The sequence below is a fragment of the Grus americana genome, chromosome 4, assembly GCF_028858705.1.
Source record: "Grus americana isolate bGruAme1 chromosome 4, bGruAme1.mat, whole genome shotgun sequence".
NCBI lineage: Eukaryota > Metazoa > Chordata > Aves > Gruiformes > Gruidae > Grus > Grus americana.
In genome coordinates, this window is record NC_072855.1 from 17,821,590 (window position 1) to 17,839,006 (window position 17,417).

The 17,417-nt window shown below is 38.4% G+C and overlaps 1 long non-coding RNA gene across 6 annotated transcripts in view; it reads left to right on the forward strand.

The window, feature by feature from the left end:
- LOC129206429 (uncharacterized) overlaps nt 1–17,417 on the forward strand; it is a 166,353-nt gene that overhangs the window by 7,295 nt on the left and 141,641 nt on the right. For all 6 annotated transcript variants that reach the window (XR_008577134.1, XR_008577131.1, XR_008577133.1 and 3 more), the window contains exon 2: nt 1,641–1,778. This is a non-coding gene — a long non-coding RNA (uncharacterized LOC129206429). The remainder of the gene's footprint in view (nt 1–1,640; nt 1,779–17,417) is intronic.

The following is a 17,417-nucleotide window of genomic DNA, read 5'->3' on the forward strand; positions in this document are numbered from 1 at the left end:
TTACAAACAAACGACTATAAATTTGAATAATGTGCTCATCATGAAATTGGCCGTTAATCAGATCATAATCAGCATTATAGCCAACCATAAAAGAAATGGATTATCTGGCTTAAGAACAAAACACTGCCCTTCAGCTCATCTACAGCACAGGTTCTGTGTGCGTGTGCATATCCCTGTTTCCTGAGCCTCTGATTTCCTGTGTCTATGATTTTGTGAGTTCCGTGTGCCGTTGAGGTGATTCATGTTAGAACTGGGTAAATGGAAGTGAGAAAGTTGTCACTCAGTCACTCTAAATCCATCAAAATGAAGAAAATGTAAAGAAGTACAAAGGCAGGCTATTGCCCTTGCTTATTTCTTTCCCTTTTGGAAAGCGTTTTTCTACTTGTGCAGATTTCCATTAGCGTAAACAGACATCAATTTCAATTGGTGACATCAATTTCAAGCCTACTGTTAACAGAGTATTTTCACAAATGTCTTGAGAGATCTAAGTGTCAGAGATGACTTTTAAGACTGCATTACTCCTAAAAGGAGCATGGACACACTTGCCTACTTTTTCCTTGGCATTATCTTCAGCACTTGTGTGGTGAGTTGTATTAGTTTCTTGGTCTGACTGGAAGCGGATCTTCCCAGCATAATGTTTTCAGCTGGACAAATCAGCTGAGCTGGTTCACCCCAGACCCACCAGAGCCCAAACAAAGCAGCAGGGCAGGGAGGCAAGATGGGGCCGGAGGTTTAGGGCAGCTTGAGCAAACCTTGAAACTCATTTTGAGGGTGGTCATTTTGATGATTTCTGACTTGCACCAAAGCCTCAAAAATCAGGTAAAGTGGTTTAATGGAGTGCAGTAGGCTTTGAAGGGAAATTGCTTGTATAAAAGAAGATTGTAAGGCTTGCAACTCCAAATGCTATTTTATTACAAATAAATAAAATATTACTGATATAATAATTATAATGATGACAGATTTTGACTACTTGTTTATAACTAACAACCTAAAGGCGAGTTAACAATCTGGAAACTAATTCTCCTAGCTTCAAAGTGTGAACTAGTGCTGCAGGGTATTTATTAATAGTATTGTTGTTGTTATACCTGTGATAATAAAAATAAATAAATGAGATTAATTTTGTAGAACAAAGTTATGTCTTTATTAGATCCACTTGGTACAGCTGTAAAAGTTTTTTTAGTCACGTAAACCTTTTTTTCTGAAGTCTGAAATCGAAGCAAAATTTTTCAAGCTTAATATAGTTGGAGAATAATTGCTTTTAGTTTGATGTAATTTCCTTAAATAATTAGACAATCTGAGAGAGAAGGTGACTGGGTTGGTACCTGTGAAGCAAAGGGTAACATTTTCAAGCAGAGAAATGATAAGACAATTGGCTGGGATGGGACAATAACCTAATAGGTTAAGGTGATTATTATGTTAGAGCAATTGTGATGCCCTCAAAATCTCATTCCCTGAAAAAATCACGCAGGTATTGGAATTCAAGCCCAAGCACCTGAAGGGCAAAGATATAATAAAAAAACTCAACACAGATTTGCCGGGGCATATTATGCTTGACCACGCTGATTGCCTTCTTTAATGATATGACTTGTTCTGTGCATGAGAGGAGATCGCTGAATGTGATATATCTTGACTTTCATAAGGTTTTGGACATCATCTCACACAGCGTTTTCCTTTGCAAGCTGAGTAAGTGTGGGCTGGATGATGGGACTGTTAGAAGAAAATTCGCTGGACCACCAAGTTTGAAGGGCAATAATCCACAGTCTGAGATCTGGCTGATGGTGAGTAATGACCATAATACCCTTAGCTTGATATTGGGACAGATATTGTTCAATCACCTTCAACAGTGTTATGAATGATTACACAGAGTGTACCCTCAGCAAGTGCAGAAATCTTGTAAGCTTCAACATGGGAAAGTGGAAAGTTCTGTTTCATGGGCAGGATTACCCTGTGCAGACTGGGAAGTGACTGGCAGAGAGATCTGCAGAAAAGGGCTGGGAAGTTACACGAGATGTTCAGGCTGTACAACCCAACAGCATGCTCTCACTGGGAATAAATCGTGCAAACAGTGTACCGACCCGAATTTTAAGGAGATGACCACCGGACAGAAAACTTATTACCCTCTTTACTTGTCATTGGCAAGGCCACTCAGGAAAAGTTCATCCCATTTGGGCCCCTGACATTCAAAATATACATAAAGAAGTGGGAGAGGATCCAACTGCTGGGCTACCAAGATGCCTGGAGAACATCTCTCAAGAGAAGCTGAAGGATCTGGGTTTGTTAGTCTGATGGAAAGGAGACTAAGGGCCAGTCTAACATCTGCTTACAACTATTTCAAGGGTAGATAAGAACATGATGGGGCCAGGTTCTTCTTGGTAGGACAGATAATGTAGCAAGGGCAATGGCCACATAGGTATCATCTCAGACATTATGAAAAATATTCTCACAAGCAGGAACATGCAGTACTGGAACAAGTTTACCAGACAAGTTATAGGATCACCATCTCTGGAGGTATTTGAGGTTTGGCTAGACCAAGCCTTGACCTACCTGATCAAGTGCTGGCTGTAGTTCTGCTTGGAACAGGGTGTTGTACTAGATGGTCTTCAGAGTCCCTGCCCACCAACATAATTCTGTGCTCCTCAGCTTTGAAGGCTGATGCTTCCTTTTCAGACTTAAAGAAGGAGTTGTGTGCTGCAAAGTTTTGTCTGTTTCTTATACAATCAGGTGAGCAAATAAAACATACCACTTCCTTTATTGATAAGGCTAAGCTTGTGCTTGAATCCTCTCACACCAAAACCCTCTTTCAATACTTTCATTTTTGATTACTGTCTTCTTTTGGGACTCATGCCAGTCAGACTGTTGTAGATGGATATGAAACTCCAGTGGTTTCCTCTGGTGGTTTATTCACTAACTTCTAGTTTATACTACTATAGATGATAACTGTAGGGATTTTTATACTGCTATAGATGATAATTGTAGAGATTTGCCCTGAGTTGATGAGAACTCTGGACATAAAATCAGTATTAACTATTCCAGGGCTGCATAGATTTTATGAGTATGCTTTCTATTACATAGCATTGCAAGGTTATCATGAGGTTAGAATTCAAGATTTTTTGCTTTTAAAACTCTTGTGATAAAGATGAACTACTTGGAAGGTGACAATATTTTAGGAATGCTGGTGGAAATACTTTCCATGTGTAAACCATAGATATACTTCTTCTACACTTCTGAAATTCAATACATATTTAAAACTCCTACTTACTGCATACCTTGTTCTAAATCATTAATTTTTTGTGGAGACTGTACGTGATATATATTAAACATACTGTATGTGAAGTTTAACAGACAATCATTGTAAGTGACAGGAATATACACTATGACAAGACAAGGATGTAACTCATAGGAAAAGAGAGAAGTATATTCTGATGATCTCTTCCACAAACTTTTTTAATAATATATTTAATATCATTGTACAAAACTGTCAACTTTTTTTCCTTCCTAGTTGTGTAATCTCAGGGCAATAAAAAGAAGCATAATAAGAACATATGGAACATGGACTTTAAAAAAGAAACAGTTGGCAAAACCATGCTTCAGATTGCTGTCAGAATATCAGCCTTTCGGCAACCTTGGAGTAGAACAGATGGGAAAAGTCAAAACTGGTAATAGTTTTCCACGCTTAACACAGGAGAGCAAGTTAACTGTCTAATTCATCCTTGGCATAATATAATTGCCTCTGCATTTTTTTCTTTTAATGGTATTTATGGCCAGGGTCTTTTTGTTCTCTCTATTTCTATACTAGGGCCAGAGAATCACTATAGATTATGCATATGTGCTGAGGCTTATGCATTAGACTATGAAGACTGAGGTAGGACATCAGGTCTATCTGTCAGTGGAGCTCTGGACTCCATTTCATCCACACTGCATGAAATGAAAGCAATGTGATGAATGGGAATGGGGTGAATGGCTGTGCCTTGCTCCAGGACCGTTTCCACAGGCTTCATTTTAACAACTTGGACAATCCCTTTGATTTCAGAAGGTTTTTTTCTTAGGACTTCAGTGGGACTTTGCATGGACTAAAAACTGTGCACATGCTTCAGTCTCTTGGGGCTTGTGCGTTACTGGAACGATGATGCGCCTCTGTATTGAAGTGACTTTGCAGGTTCTTAGCACCTTACAAATGCAACTTGAATATATTTAACCTTAAAAATAATAGTAACAACGCAGTTGCTACTTGCTGATATATAGCTAATATAGCTAATAGATAGAGGACTAGATTTTTGGTTCTTGGAGCAGGGGAGAATCTGTTCTCTATACCCATTTAAATGCTAAAACAAAGGCCAAAAACCCCAGGTTTTTGATGTCTTCAGTGTCTGCACCAAATTTTCACCCGAATAAGAGGCAATAGGCTGATTTGCATATGTCAGTTGCTCTGAAAAAAATAACTGTGGAAATATCACGCAAGTGAACTGTGCATCTTAGAGGATTGCAAGTCTTCAGCTACAAGCAGCTTATGTTTGAAACACAAACACCATTCATGTTCTGCATCCATATTTAAAATGTTGGAAGCACGCGGTCTCTCCATACACTGGTATCTGCTGTACCATGCCTTAAAGTGGGTAGTGTAAGAGAAGTGGGTGACGAGAGCTGCAAAGCTGATTGCTTATGTAATACCACAGTATAGGATCAGTCCAAACAAGAGACAAGAATGATAAACTTTGCAAAACATCACTTTGCAATTCAGCTTCTGAGAACTTGTGTCCAAAATAATCCAGGGAGTCAGCTGGAGCTTCTCATCTCAAAAGTAGAGGGAGAATGTCTTTGAGGGACAGCTGAAGATTTGACTGCCTTGCAAGGTTCCCAAGGTCGGCTTTTGCAGTGATGTCCATGGAAGCCAGGGATAATGAATATCTTAGAAAATTAGATGTTCTTGTTCTAGATGGAAGCCTTCTGGACTAGAGATAGCTTTCAAGATAGGGGATATTATGATAATCTGTGAGCAATCAGGGTCACACGCTAACTTTGTGGAAGATGTTCTCTACTTATTACACAGCAGCCTAGAATTTATGTAATTCAAAAGCCAGTCTTCCCTGCTGCCCTTGCTTGACCTTGATAGTACTGTTCCTAAGAAGAACATTTTTCAAACTCTCAACATGCATGAGTTTGATACCTACTTTTGTAAACTTTACGCTTGGAAGGTTAAGAATTGCACCTATAATCCTTGGATAATACAGCACAATCCAACATAATTTTCTGAATGAACTTTTGAAGAAATAAAATCACTTTTAGTTGAATAGCACTTGAACTGCATTAAATTTACATATGAAAGTTGAACTTAATGAATGCACATAGAAACTCCACAATTCCATTTTTTTGCTCCTTTTGATATTCTTCCCCCCCCCCCCCCCAATATTGGAGTTTTGTTAAATTGCTGTAGAGATACATTCAGTCTAATACATAGAGCTAAAGCTGTTGAGCTTTATTGAAACTTGGATCATGAATCATACTATCAGCTTAGTTAATTTTAAATTACCTGATTATAACAATTGAAAGGATGATGTACATTACAAGCCTTCTTAATTTTGAAGTGGTAGAAAGACTGAGTATTCAGGAGCAGCTAGGATGAAAAAATGAAAATACTTAAGCAATATAGTTTAATACTTATTATCTCAGAACAGAAATGAGATTTTGACCAATGCACTGTTCCGCATTTACACCTATGCCCTCTGATTTGAGCCTTTCTACCATGGTGGCTCATATGATGTTTTCAGGCTCACATGAGGAGAAAGTATTTTTAGGAGAAAGAGGGATAGAGGGAAATATGGTGATTTTTTTTTTTTCTTTTCTCTTGGCAAAGGGAGTTGTTGAATTATCAAGTTAATTGATAATTTGTCTGAGCCAGAGATCTTTAATTTTAATTTTTATACCTGTATGACACTACATAGAATGTCATATCAAAGGTGGAAGGTCATTGATAAGAATTTATTGGTGTTCTTCCTGGCATCGTTCTATTTCTTCCCGCGATAACTCTGAGGACAGTTAGATTTGACACATTGGAAGCCCTTATGAAGCAGCACTAGCTCTATACTCTGTGCAGCTGTAACCATCAAAACATCTCATTTGAACCAGTAAATAATAGGAGAGTTCGATGCATAGCATCTTCTGCGCTCCCTCTGCTTACGTTCTTTTCTCAAACATCTTTGGAATCAGCAGGCATGCTGTGGTTGCTATGAATATTGTGGTGCAACCTGGAAAAATAAAGAGCATATCCTCTTCCTTCTCTACCTTACTCTGTTGTATGTCACATAGCTTTTAAAATTTTCTTATCAGAGTGATGGTATATGGCCAATTATGATGTACTTCCTAGTAAATAGGAACAGCAGGACTAGGCAAAAAGTGCTTTATTCAGCTCTATACATCTTTCAGAGTAATTTCTACTAAACAGGTTGAATTTCAGAAATGCCATTTAACAGAAAAATATCAAAAGATTTTATGAGAAATCTGTGATTTTGCAAACATGAATAGTTGTCATTCCAAAGAAATAAGGCCACGTGGCAATGTGTAAATTGAAGAAGGAAATTCAGAAGCTGATAGTTTTGTGAAACAACTAGGAACATATTACAACATGCTCTTAGGGAGGGTTCACACTTTATCTGAGCTTGACCTTGAAAACGAAATGATTCAAACTGTTCCAGCATTTCTAAAAGACATAAAAGGAAAACAAAGATCAGCAAGAGCCAAAATATGCTTCAATAACTAAGTCTCTAATGCTACGTTTATTTAATATTTTACATTATGCTTGGTTCTTTTGGGAACATTTTACTTAGTTTACTGTTCCATTACTGTGTAGACTATTTTTTTGTAATTTATTTAACTGAGAAGCTCTTGCAAAGTACATCAGCAATGATTTGCTAAACAGTTCCAGAAAAATAACTCTCAAAATATTTCAGTGCCCAAAGTGTTGTTGCTGAAATGGATGTAGGAACAAATGGAATTCTCTGATTTTATACATCAAAGTCAGACTTGAGGTGTGGAAAAAATCTAAATACTCTGCATGACTACTTAAATCATAGGGATTGTTTTTCCTGTTTTTCCTTTGGAGTTTGAAGATAAAAATACCTTTAATTCATGCTGGAAGGAACTGTAATAGCAACTGTGCAGAAACTGTGGTTCATGCATTTATACCTTCCTATGACATTTCAAACTCTTGCATTTTAACTCAGTTTCTTGTAGAACAAACTGAAATGAAATATTAACGGAAAAAATAGATCTGTGCCAGGTGATAACATATGCCACAGAACAGGTAAGTTAATAATTGACAAAAGAGTAATTTCTTTAACACACTGAATTATATACAGTGTTCGATTGTTAAAAAGGAAATGTTCTAGTTTCAGGCAGTACTGACAGGCGACCTCGGTATTATTAATTTAAAAAATGAAACTAAATAGATCTGTAACCAGAGTCCATTAGTGACTTAAGTCTCCAGAAGTTAACATCAAATGAAAAACACTAAGAAATGTTGTTTGGGTTTTTTTTCCATAGTTTTTGAGATTTGATACAAGCTATTGGTGTAATTTATTGGCTTGATCAGTGAGGCAACGTTTGGAAAAAACAGGTATATTTTTGGATATGCTGAAGGCTTACTTGTTCTGAAAGAAAAATGAATTTTCTGTTCCTAAAATGAGCTAATACAAGGTCTTGTAGACCACTTCAATGCTATTAAACACTTGCAAAATTTATCTGGTCTTATGTCGATCCTATAAAATGGGGCTAGTTCCAGTCTTAATGAGGATCACCCACCTGGATGTATCCATTTCAGGTGGTGTTATGGCATAATCACTTGCTAAAGAGCAGGCTTGAATTCTTTAGGTGATTTCTGTCATGTATACATTTTATTTTGCTCTGCAGTAATTGAAAACATTAGTGTTTCAGTGCCAATTTTAGTTCAGTAAAGATCCTTCCTGAATGCCCACTTTGTGTCTTAACAGTATTTGCTGTCGTGTGGCCATAGCCCCTGTAATAAGAACTGCTAGAAGTACTACGTTCTATGGTAATATGGCACAAATGAGTATACCGATTACTGCTTAAGAAAAGACAACTGCTTTTGCAATATCCCCATCACCCACCAACCTCAACTGTTTCCTCCCTTCAGTATCACCTGCAGTATTATCTATTTGCCTTCACCAGGAAGGACTCTTCTGTGTGTAAATCCAATTTTGGATTGTCATTTACTCTAAGAATGTTTACTCAGTTACTCTGAAAATCTCTTTAATTGCGGCTGGGTTTAAGATCATGGCAGCCATACATGTAGCCTAAAATGCAAACATTCTTGTCAGATCAACAGGACTCAAGTCTGTCCATGTAATTAGAAAGGAAATGGGCAAACATGCATATTTGTATTTCTGTGATACCTTCTATGGGGACTGCATCAAGGGTGACAACCGGCAACGCATAGATGGGCTGCAGCTCCTCATTGTACTAAAGACAGAACAAAGCATGATCAGGCCAAATAGTTTTGACTCTTTCAGTTTTAGTTCAGTGCATCATCCCATGTTTTCTGTTCAGAAAAGCTGAAAAAAATTCAATTTTGTTATCTTCTCCTTAATGGAGGGACTTAGTGGGACTATTAGCTATTTTTTTGGGTAGAGGATCTGAGAAAAAGCTCTTCACATTTTTATTACAATGTTTACAAAAAACCAAATGTGATTAGGAAAGATTTTAATAAATTTGGTAATTGGAATAATACAACTTCTAATCTTTGAATTTTCTTTCCAAAGACATTTTTGTCTATTGGATCTCTTTTAGATGATTGAAGCATTGCTAGAGGCATTATGAATCCTTCATGGGGAATGATTATTCTCTACCTTAGGGTGAAATGAGAAAGGCTTTATTTCTTCTTTAACTTACTTGGCTGAGGAGCAAAACAATTTCTGTAGTACAAGACCCTTAGCAGAATTCTGTCACCTGAAGTTATCCTCAGAGATCAACAGTAGCCTTGATAGATCTATAGTTCAAATAATAAACTTAATGTGTTGATTTGAATCTTTGATTGACACTTAATACCTGTGTGAAATGTTTGTTCTTTGAAATTTTATCTACACTTTAAGACTTGAGGAAAAGCATGTAATAAAGGGATACGCTCTAAATCTACAGACATGATTGCCTAAAAGTTATTTTTGCGTTCCTTTTTTTGTTGGTAACAAAAACCAACCAAACAAACAAAGGTGGTCTTAAACCCATCTGCTAAACCCATCAACTAAAATGTGACTCTGGTGTCTTCTTGTCATGGCCCTGAATATAACAACGGGCTATGATTGCCCTGCCCTGTCTGTAGCTTTGACACGTGTACTCTGCCTTTTGGTCTGGGGGATGCCATTAAGCTCAGGCCTTTGCCCTTAGTCCTTGCCTGAGCTACCTTGTTTGCCCACTCCTGTACCTTTCTGATTCTGCTTTCGCTTTCTGGCTTGGCCTTGGACTTGCCTTGCCACTGCAAGTTCAACCCACTGAACTGTGGGCTGAACCTAGTTACCTTCATCAGATGTGATCTGGTTTTGTTTACTTTGGGTCTGTGGGGCTGTGCCCCTTGTCTCTGTCCCTGTCTGCCTTGCAGTCACCTGTGGCTCCTGGCTTGCCTTCCATTGTGGAGCAGCTCACTTTGTCACAGGAGGCACCTGAGCCCAAACTGTGGCTCAGAACCACTGCCACTAAGAAGAAACAATGGGTGATGATGACCAGAGGCACCCTTCTGTGGGGGATGGAAATGCCCAGGACTTGCTGTTTTAGACAGCAAGTTTAGAAGACTGCTAGGAAGAGAAGGGATCCATTTGACAGAGACTTGCAAAAGCCCCTTTGCCGGCCTAGCGAGGACAACTTTTAACTTTGTTTAAAGGACTGGACGAAGCCCTAGTTTTCAGCCATCCTGACACCTAGTAGAAAATTAACACTGCAGGGTGCAAGCAATCCAGGAGATTTCTGGGGTGCTTCGAGGACAATTTTCCATGGAGTTGGTGGACAAGCTGAATAGGGGAGGCACTCTGATGGGCCTGATATTCATGAATCAGAAGAACTGATCAGGGATGTGATGACTGACACCAGTCTGGGCTGTCATGAGATGGTAAAGTTTAAGGTTGTCAGGGAAGTGAGGAAGGTGAACAGCTGTGCAATGACTCTGGGCTGTAGGAAACAAGAGTTTTCCTACAGCCTACAAGATACGATCTCAGTGCCTAGCGGGAGCCTGGGGGAAGGTAACTACTGGGGTCCAGGATCGCTGGCTGATCTTCAAACAAAACTACAAGCACTTCAAAGCACAAGAATGCATTGCAAGGTGCAGGAAGTCAGCAACACCCTAGCCTGGCTGAATAGGAGACTCCTGATTAAGCTCAAACTCAGAAAGGAAGATGGAATAGGCTATAGGCTACCAGAAGAAATATATTGCCTGGACACATAGGGATGAATAGCAAAAGCCAAAGCTCAGACAGAAGTGAAATTGAGGGAGTGAAGTGCTACCCATGCTAGAGGAAAATCAAATTAGGGTCCTCTTTGGCAAAAAGAAAAGGAAGAGGCTCAATAGACATAAGTTGTACCATGGAAAATTCTAATTACATATGAGGAAAAAAACCTATCACATTGAGCGAGTTCAAACACTGGAGCAGATTGTCTTCAGACACATCTTAAAACTCATCTGGACACCTTGGCAACCTGGTCAAACTACAAAATTGGATCAAGCTATGATCCTGCATGGCCAGCTGAGGCCAGATATTGGAATTAGTAGTTTTCTGTCTCATTCTGCTGTCAAGCAGTTCAGAGTAGCTGCTTGATTTTTATCTATTTGAGTCAAAAGACCTCATGGGAGAAGGTGATGAAGGCAAGAAGCTTAGTGAGACTGGAAGGAGCATCTGTAATGAGAGCAAGTGAGAGAATCAATTAGCTGCCAGCGTGGGACCAGAGACTGGAACAGTTTGGGGAAAAGAGACACAGCGATGCACTCTTCTGGTCCCCATAGCATGGTGAGCTGGGGAAGGTGTTGGGACTAGGGAGGAATAATATGTGATCAAGTAATTAAAAATCTATCTTAACACCTATTCAAAAGGGAGGCAAAATGAATTTTTCAGAGGAATCTAGTTCTGGAATTTCTAGTTGTTTGCTCAATGCCACAGCTTTATTTTTCTTTTAACATACCTTGTGTGCGTGTCTCATTTGAAGTATTCTTCAGTATATGGAAAGGTTATTTTAAATTGTTTTTAATTAAATTACAGCGGAGCTGAGTTGAGGGTTTGGTTTCAGTTGAAGGGGAGTTAAAGATAGTAAACAGATCTAATTTAAATATACATTTTAGTGGAATTGCTTTCCTGGTAAGGATTATTTCACACATTACCATTCCCCTGAACTTTTTAAAATAATATAAACAGACAAACCACACAGTGAGGGAAATTTGCCCTTAAAAATAAGCAAAAAATTTTTCCTCAGCAGGCTTGCAAAAATGGTATTTAAAAACCTCACTTCTTCCTCACTATTTTAAAGGCTAAAACACCGGGCACAGATCTGTTTCTGATCATTTATGAGCTAATTACTGCACTTTGTACTGAAATAGCTCTCTGGGATTAAAAATTCTGGTTGCAGCTGTGGAAAGAGAAATTCAGAATATTAATGAAGCAAAGATTTTTGTTATCTTGAGTATTTTTATTCAGTTTTTTGTATTCTATCCTTTTCCGTTACAAACTGCAAGAGAAATATAGAACAGCAACAAAAACTGAGAACTGTTATTTGATTATTTTTTAAACTTTCATAACAGAGAGGGGAGAAACATATATACTTTATGTTATTGCACATTAAATATAACTTCATCACCCTAATATAATTGGAATAATAGGAAGATATAAGTGGGGGACAGCAGAAGAGGACAAAAACTCTGCAAAGCTGAGACCAACTTTTCATAAGGGATCATTTGTCTTTTTTAAGATTACAAAATGTAATGCAAATTAAGGCAATTCTTTGAAAAGATATGCAAGGAGTTGAACTAATTTCTTTTTTTTCCTGCAAAATATTTATTGGGTCAACACGGCTACCTAAAACCTCCGGACATTTGTATTTTTTCTGGTATGCGTGCCTGAGCAGAGACAATGTCCCTGGGGCTTTAGGTTTCCACTGCCAGGCTTCAGCTTCAGCAACCATCCACGTGAAAGTAACCATCTACCTTCAGCTGGAGATGCTGCTGCTGCTGAGACACCGTGATTAAAACTGGTGGAACACGGCTAAACTACCTTGCAGGAAGAAGCAGACCACTGAAATCTAATATTTCCACTGAACCCGATTCCTGTGGTAGAGGAAGTTCTTCCTCTCAGCGCCGCGACTCATCCCTGTGGCATTTGACTTACAGCTGATTTATGACATGTAACAGTCTGACCAGCCACATCTCCCAGGTGCTCCTCACAGCCAGGCAGGAGCAGGCAGGAGCAGGTTGTCCTGCCGCCGCAGGTCCTGCCGCTGGCAAAGCGTTTTCCTGGGGCCTCCTCAGGTCGGGGCGGGAGCAGGCTCTGCGCTGGCAGATCTTGGTGCGCCGCATCCTGGCTGGGGCAGTAGTTTGAGCACTGCACTGCAGACAACCCCCTCGTTCCTAAAACATTTTTCTCTTAAAAATGGCATGAAATTGCCACTAGACTGCTTTTTACTTCTGCCACTTGACTTAAAAGAAAGCTTTCTGAAAGCATAGTTTTCAAAGGATAAAAAGGAAAAAGAGCATTATTTCAAATTTGTGACTCACAGTGGTGGTGGTGCGAGTCTTAAACTGTCAATAAGCACAGGCTGACCAAAATAGTTCCGTATTTATTGATAAGGGAAAGAGCTGGAAAATATTTCTTGAGGAAATAAACATATTTGAAAGGCCATTATTTTTTCCCTGCAATGTTTTCTTGAAAAAAGAAGAAATATTTTTAGTGGCATTAACTCTTATAGGTTTGCTTGGGAATCACAGCTTTTTCTCTAGGAAGAGGCTTCCATGAGGAGCAGTGTTTGGCTTGCTCAAATGTGCATCACTCCTCTGCATCTCTTTGGGCTTTTACTACTGACAGAAATGAGTTGGGCTGAGCCAGCATTATGTAATGGAATACAACAGAATAGCGCAACTAGCCCAGGAAAAGTGTTTTGAGCAGCTGGACCACATGCTTGCAGAAAGCTTCCCCGTTGTGCAGTGACAGAGCGTTGCACATCAAAAGTTACAAAATAGAGGCCTTGTCCATGCATGCAGTTATTAGAAAAATCACAGAAACAGTTTAACCACAGCACTCTGATTAAACATGAATTAAGCAAAATGGTTTAAAAACTGCTTTGGAATGTCATTTTTCCGGAGTAAAGCACTTTTTGCATGCATTTAACTTTACTATGAATACTCCCATTGATTCCAGTGGGACTGCTCTCAGAAATAAATTAAATACTTGTAAAAGTGTGCAAATTAGCCCTTTCCCAGTGGAATTATTTTGAATATATATTGGCTCAATAGGGATTAGGAGTAGGTCTAATTGATCTAACAAGTATTTCTCAGATAAGGTGATACATGGAAGCGTGTATCTAAACATAAAGATCTGAGACTCTAAACTTCAGCCTAAATTTGGGAACGATGTACTCCACACTGTGCTTCAAAGACTCCACACTGTGCTTCAAAGACTCCACAGGTCTGGTGTCCTGAATGTTAGATCCAGATCCTAAATGATTTAAGGTGTAGTGATCAGGCTGTAGTTCCATTATTTGGGATATGAGAGCCTTGGAAGCAATGCTATTTTAAGGAAGATCTGCCTCTCTCCATCCTATCATTGCATGTATTTGCAAGGAAATCCATATATATATATACACACGCATGGATTAATCCAATTTTTTTGTCTCAGAGAACAAATCTACAAACAGCTGTACTGGCATGACACAGGAGATGTGCTATAGCGGGAACTCCCTAAGCGCAAAATGCAGTCACAGCTTCTCCATTGTAGAATTACTGCTTCAGTCTTACCATGCTTAGCTTTAAGGGGCCTGAGCTTAGGGGTGAAACCATAACGTTTAGCAAAGGGCCTCAAGTCTCCAGAAGATGAGTGAGTTAGATGGTTGGGATTGTAATGTGTGACACCCACTGATAGGATCATAGCTAGGTCAGACATTGTGAAATGGAAAGGAGAAGGGTTTCTGCATTTTGCTGGAGACAAGCCTTTTTGTGAAAGAATAGCAGCAAAATGTACAATGCCAAAAGAGAAAGTCAATTGTTTTAAGGCACAATGCTTAATATCTGAACGCAGAGCAGAGAATCAGGTAATAATAACTTATCACCTACAACGTTCAGATAAAAAGAAGTAGAAGAGAAAAAATGAATGTGATTTCAAGTGTTTTATGGAAATACACTAAAGCAATATTAGAAAGAAAATGAACCAGTAGAAGAAAAAAGTTCCTACAAGCTCTGCAATTGGCCTTTAAGAAGCAAAGAAAAGCAAAAGTGGCATGGCAGTAATTAAAAATATATAGTATCATCTTCCTCTGTAAAGCATTGTCATCAGTGTCAGTGAAAGTCTGTACAGGGATCAGTGACCATTTGTGACTTTTGAGGAACAAAGAATACCTTTAAATATTCTGTAGTTGCTGATAAAATCAGGTAAGAGGATACTTGGAAATTAGTACCTGCTCTCTTTCCCTGCAGACAGGGAGGCAGAATTTCTTGTACCTATCTGCTGTCAGTTTGATTGATATAACTGTGGAGAGGGAGTTCATGCTTAGTTTGCTTAGCAGTTGTTTATTAAGAATGGATAATGGTGCCCCATGACAGATCTACCTCTACTGTGGTAAGTGCAGTCCCTCCCAAAGAGCTGACATTTACACAATAATAAATAACTGTAAACAATGAACAACAATTGTATGGCAGGAACCTAAAGAACATTTATTGTTTGCGTCTTCCCTGCAGTCTCTTGCTGCTTTTGTGTTTATGACTGTGCACTTGTTTCAAAGCAACTGTTTCAAGACAGCAACTGCTTAAAAGCCATTGTGTTGCTAACTTAAGAAACTGCATCTTCAAAATATTATTAAACTGTTGTTTACAGTGGTTGACTTACACTTGGTTCTGTCTTCAGCTTGCTGTTAGGAACTGCTTGGAATCACAACAGAAGATGTTTGGTGAAAAATGACAGCCCGAGTAGATTTCTGAATGGTGATTTGTTTTCTTTTGTTAAACTAAACTTAAAAATTGTAAGCTGCAATGTAAAATTAAAGCAATCGAATCCTAAAGTATATTTTAATGTAAAGAGTACCCAATAAGTTAAAGGAGAACAAATAGAAAAATCTGTTAACGGCTGCATGAGTAACAAACGGAGCATGTGTAGCATGGAGGAATGAAGGAGCATGCTCTCACACACACGCTCTTTCACTCTCACACATGCTTGTTTGTATTATAAATTAATGTGGAAGCTTTTCGTTGGTGAAATGGGAGAGGCAGTTGTTTCCAATCACATGCACCAGTGAAAGCATGGGTGTAAGTAATTATGCAGTCACTTGTGTCTCAGATGGAAAAAGGATTAACTCTCCATGTGCTCTCTTTTTTCCTCTCCAAATGCAGAATAGGGTCAATTAACATTTTTAGATAGGTAATAAAAGACTCTTAAACTAGAAATGTGAAAGAAAAGGCCTCTGAAATGTTACTTTTTTATGTGGTTACACAATGAATGGATTTCTTTGTTGTAAATTGAAACTATCCACTGGATTAGATTGATGTAAATACAAAAAGTACTATTTTAAAATGCTTTCTAAGTATCAAAATATTTACATATATTTGTATGATCATAAACTTGATCTTGGAAATGTTGTACTTTTAAATTGTTGTATAAGGTTTCCTTAGCAATGCATAAACATTATAAACAAAAATCTGAGCTCTCCTTTCTCCTTTCAGCCTGACTTCAGTTTTGGAATGAGTAGAAGTCATCCTTTCACTGTGTGGATCTTTTTTTTTCCATATTTAGTAAGGCTTTATTTAATATGCAGTTCTAATATGTATTTGCTTCACTATGTCTTAATTTATTTATATTTTATAGTTTTATATATATTAAGAATATATAAGGAAATTCTGTACATATCATTAAATATAGTGTGAAGATTTCCTCTAAAATCATTTTATTTAAATCAGACCATTTCTGTTTGTTTGAGTGGTCATGACTAACAAAAGCACACTCATGCCCTGTGCATGCTTCTCCACATTTAAATAACTAGGCTGGAATCTGCTTTTGTGTCAAATGTTACATTTGCCAAAACACAATATTTTGTTAGAAAAACTTGTAAGAAAACCAAAGAAAACTAAAGGCCAGTTAACACAGATTGTATTGGTTACTCCCATTTAGCATCTCCACGAGTTTGAGAAAGTAGGCATAACGTGAAAATGAATTTGAATGTGCTTTCTCATGGAAGTGTTATAGTCACTGGGCTACAGGCTATCAACAGCGTACCTCCTCAAGTCTCTCCCGTCTGGTACTTTTCCATTTTGCACACAATACTTTAACGTTCATTAAAGCAGACAGTCTGAGATGTGACTAACGTTTTAGTCTGTGGGTTAAGACACCTGGGTTCCAGTTCCTGGTCTGGAAAATGTTTAATAATTTATACAAAGGGAACAGTCTCAAAAGGAAATACTGAGGAAGCCTATTGAAGGGGCTTTGCAGCTTCTAGTTCCAGAGTTAACAGACATCTTTGTATGGACATTTTGCATGGCAGCTGTAAACACTTCTTGCTCCTGAAAATCAGGTCTCTAGAGCTGTAAGATTTCCAGAAATTCATAGACAATTACTGAAGCTCTTCAGTCTTGATTTAAGAGAAGGAAAGAGTTTGCTTATGCACTTAGCCTCAGTCACAGAACTGTACTCTCTGGGTTGTTTTAATAGTGGAGGGAAGAAGAGTAAGAGATGCTTCTCTGTCATATGAATATGAATCTAAAGCAGATGCTCTGTTCTTTCTCTTTGGAACTGTCTGTCTTTATTATGTATCAAATTGGTTCTTGAGAGTCTGTGCCTCAAGTTAGGCAGCATGACTACCCTGCTACTGCAGTAACCAGCCTCTCCACAGCACAAGCCCAACATGGCAGGAGCTGTGTATTTACGCCCCTAAGAACTGAGCAGAATAAATGCCCAGTGGGCACATACAGTAGTGTGTGTATATATATATGATGCTCCTAGGCATTTGAAAGTTCTCTCTTATGAAACTGTTTTTTTTTTTTTCTAGTCCTAAAGAAACCTTTAACTTCTTTGTGCATGAATATAAATACTAAAAAAAAAAAAGACAAAAAAAAAAGAAGACACGGGAGACAGAGGAAAAGAGAGAGAGAGATCACCTTCCTACTTTCCTGAGTCAGTGCCTGTCCTAGAAATGCACATGGGCTATTTACTGATAAATTTGACCTCTCAGTTACAGTAAAA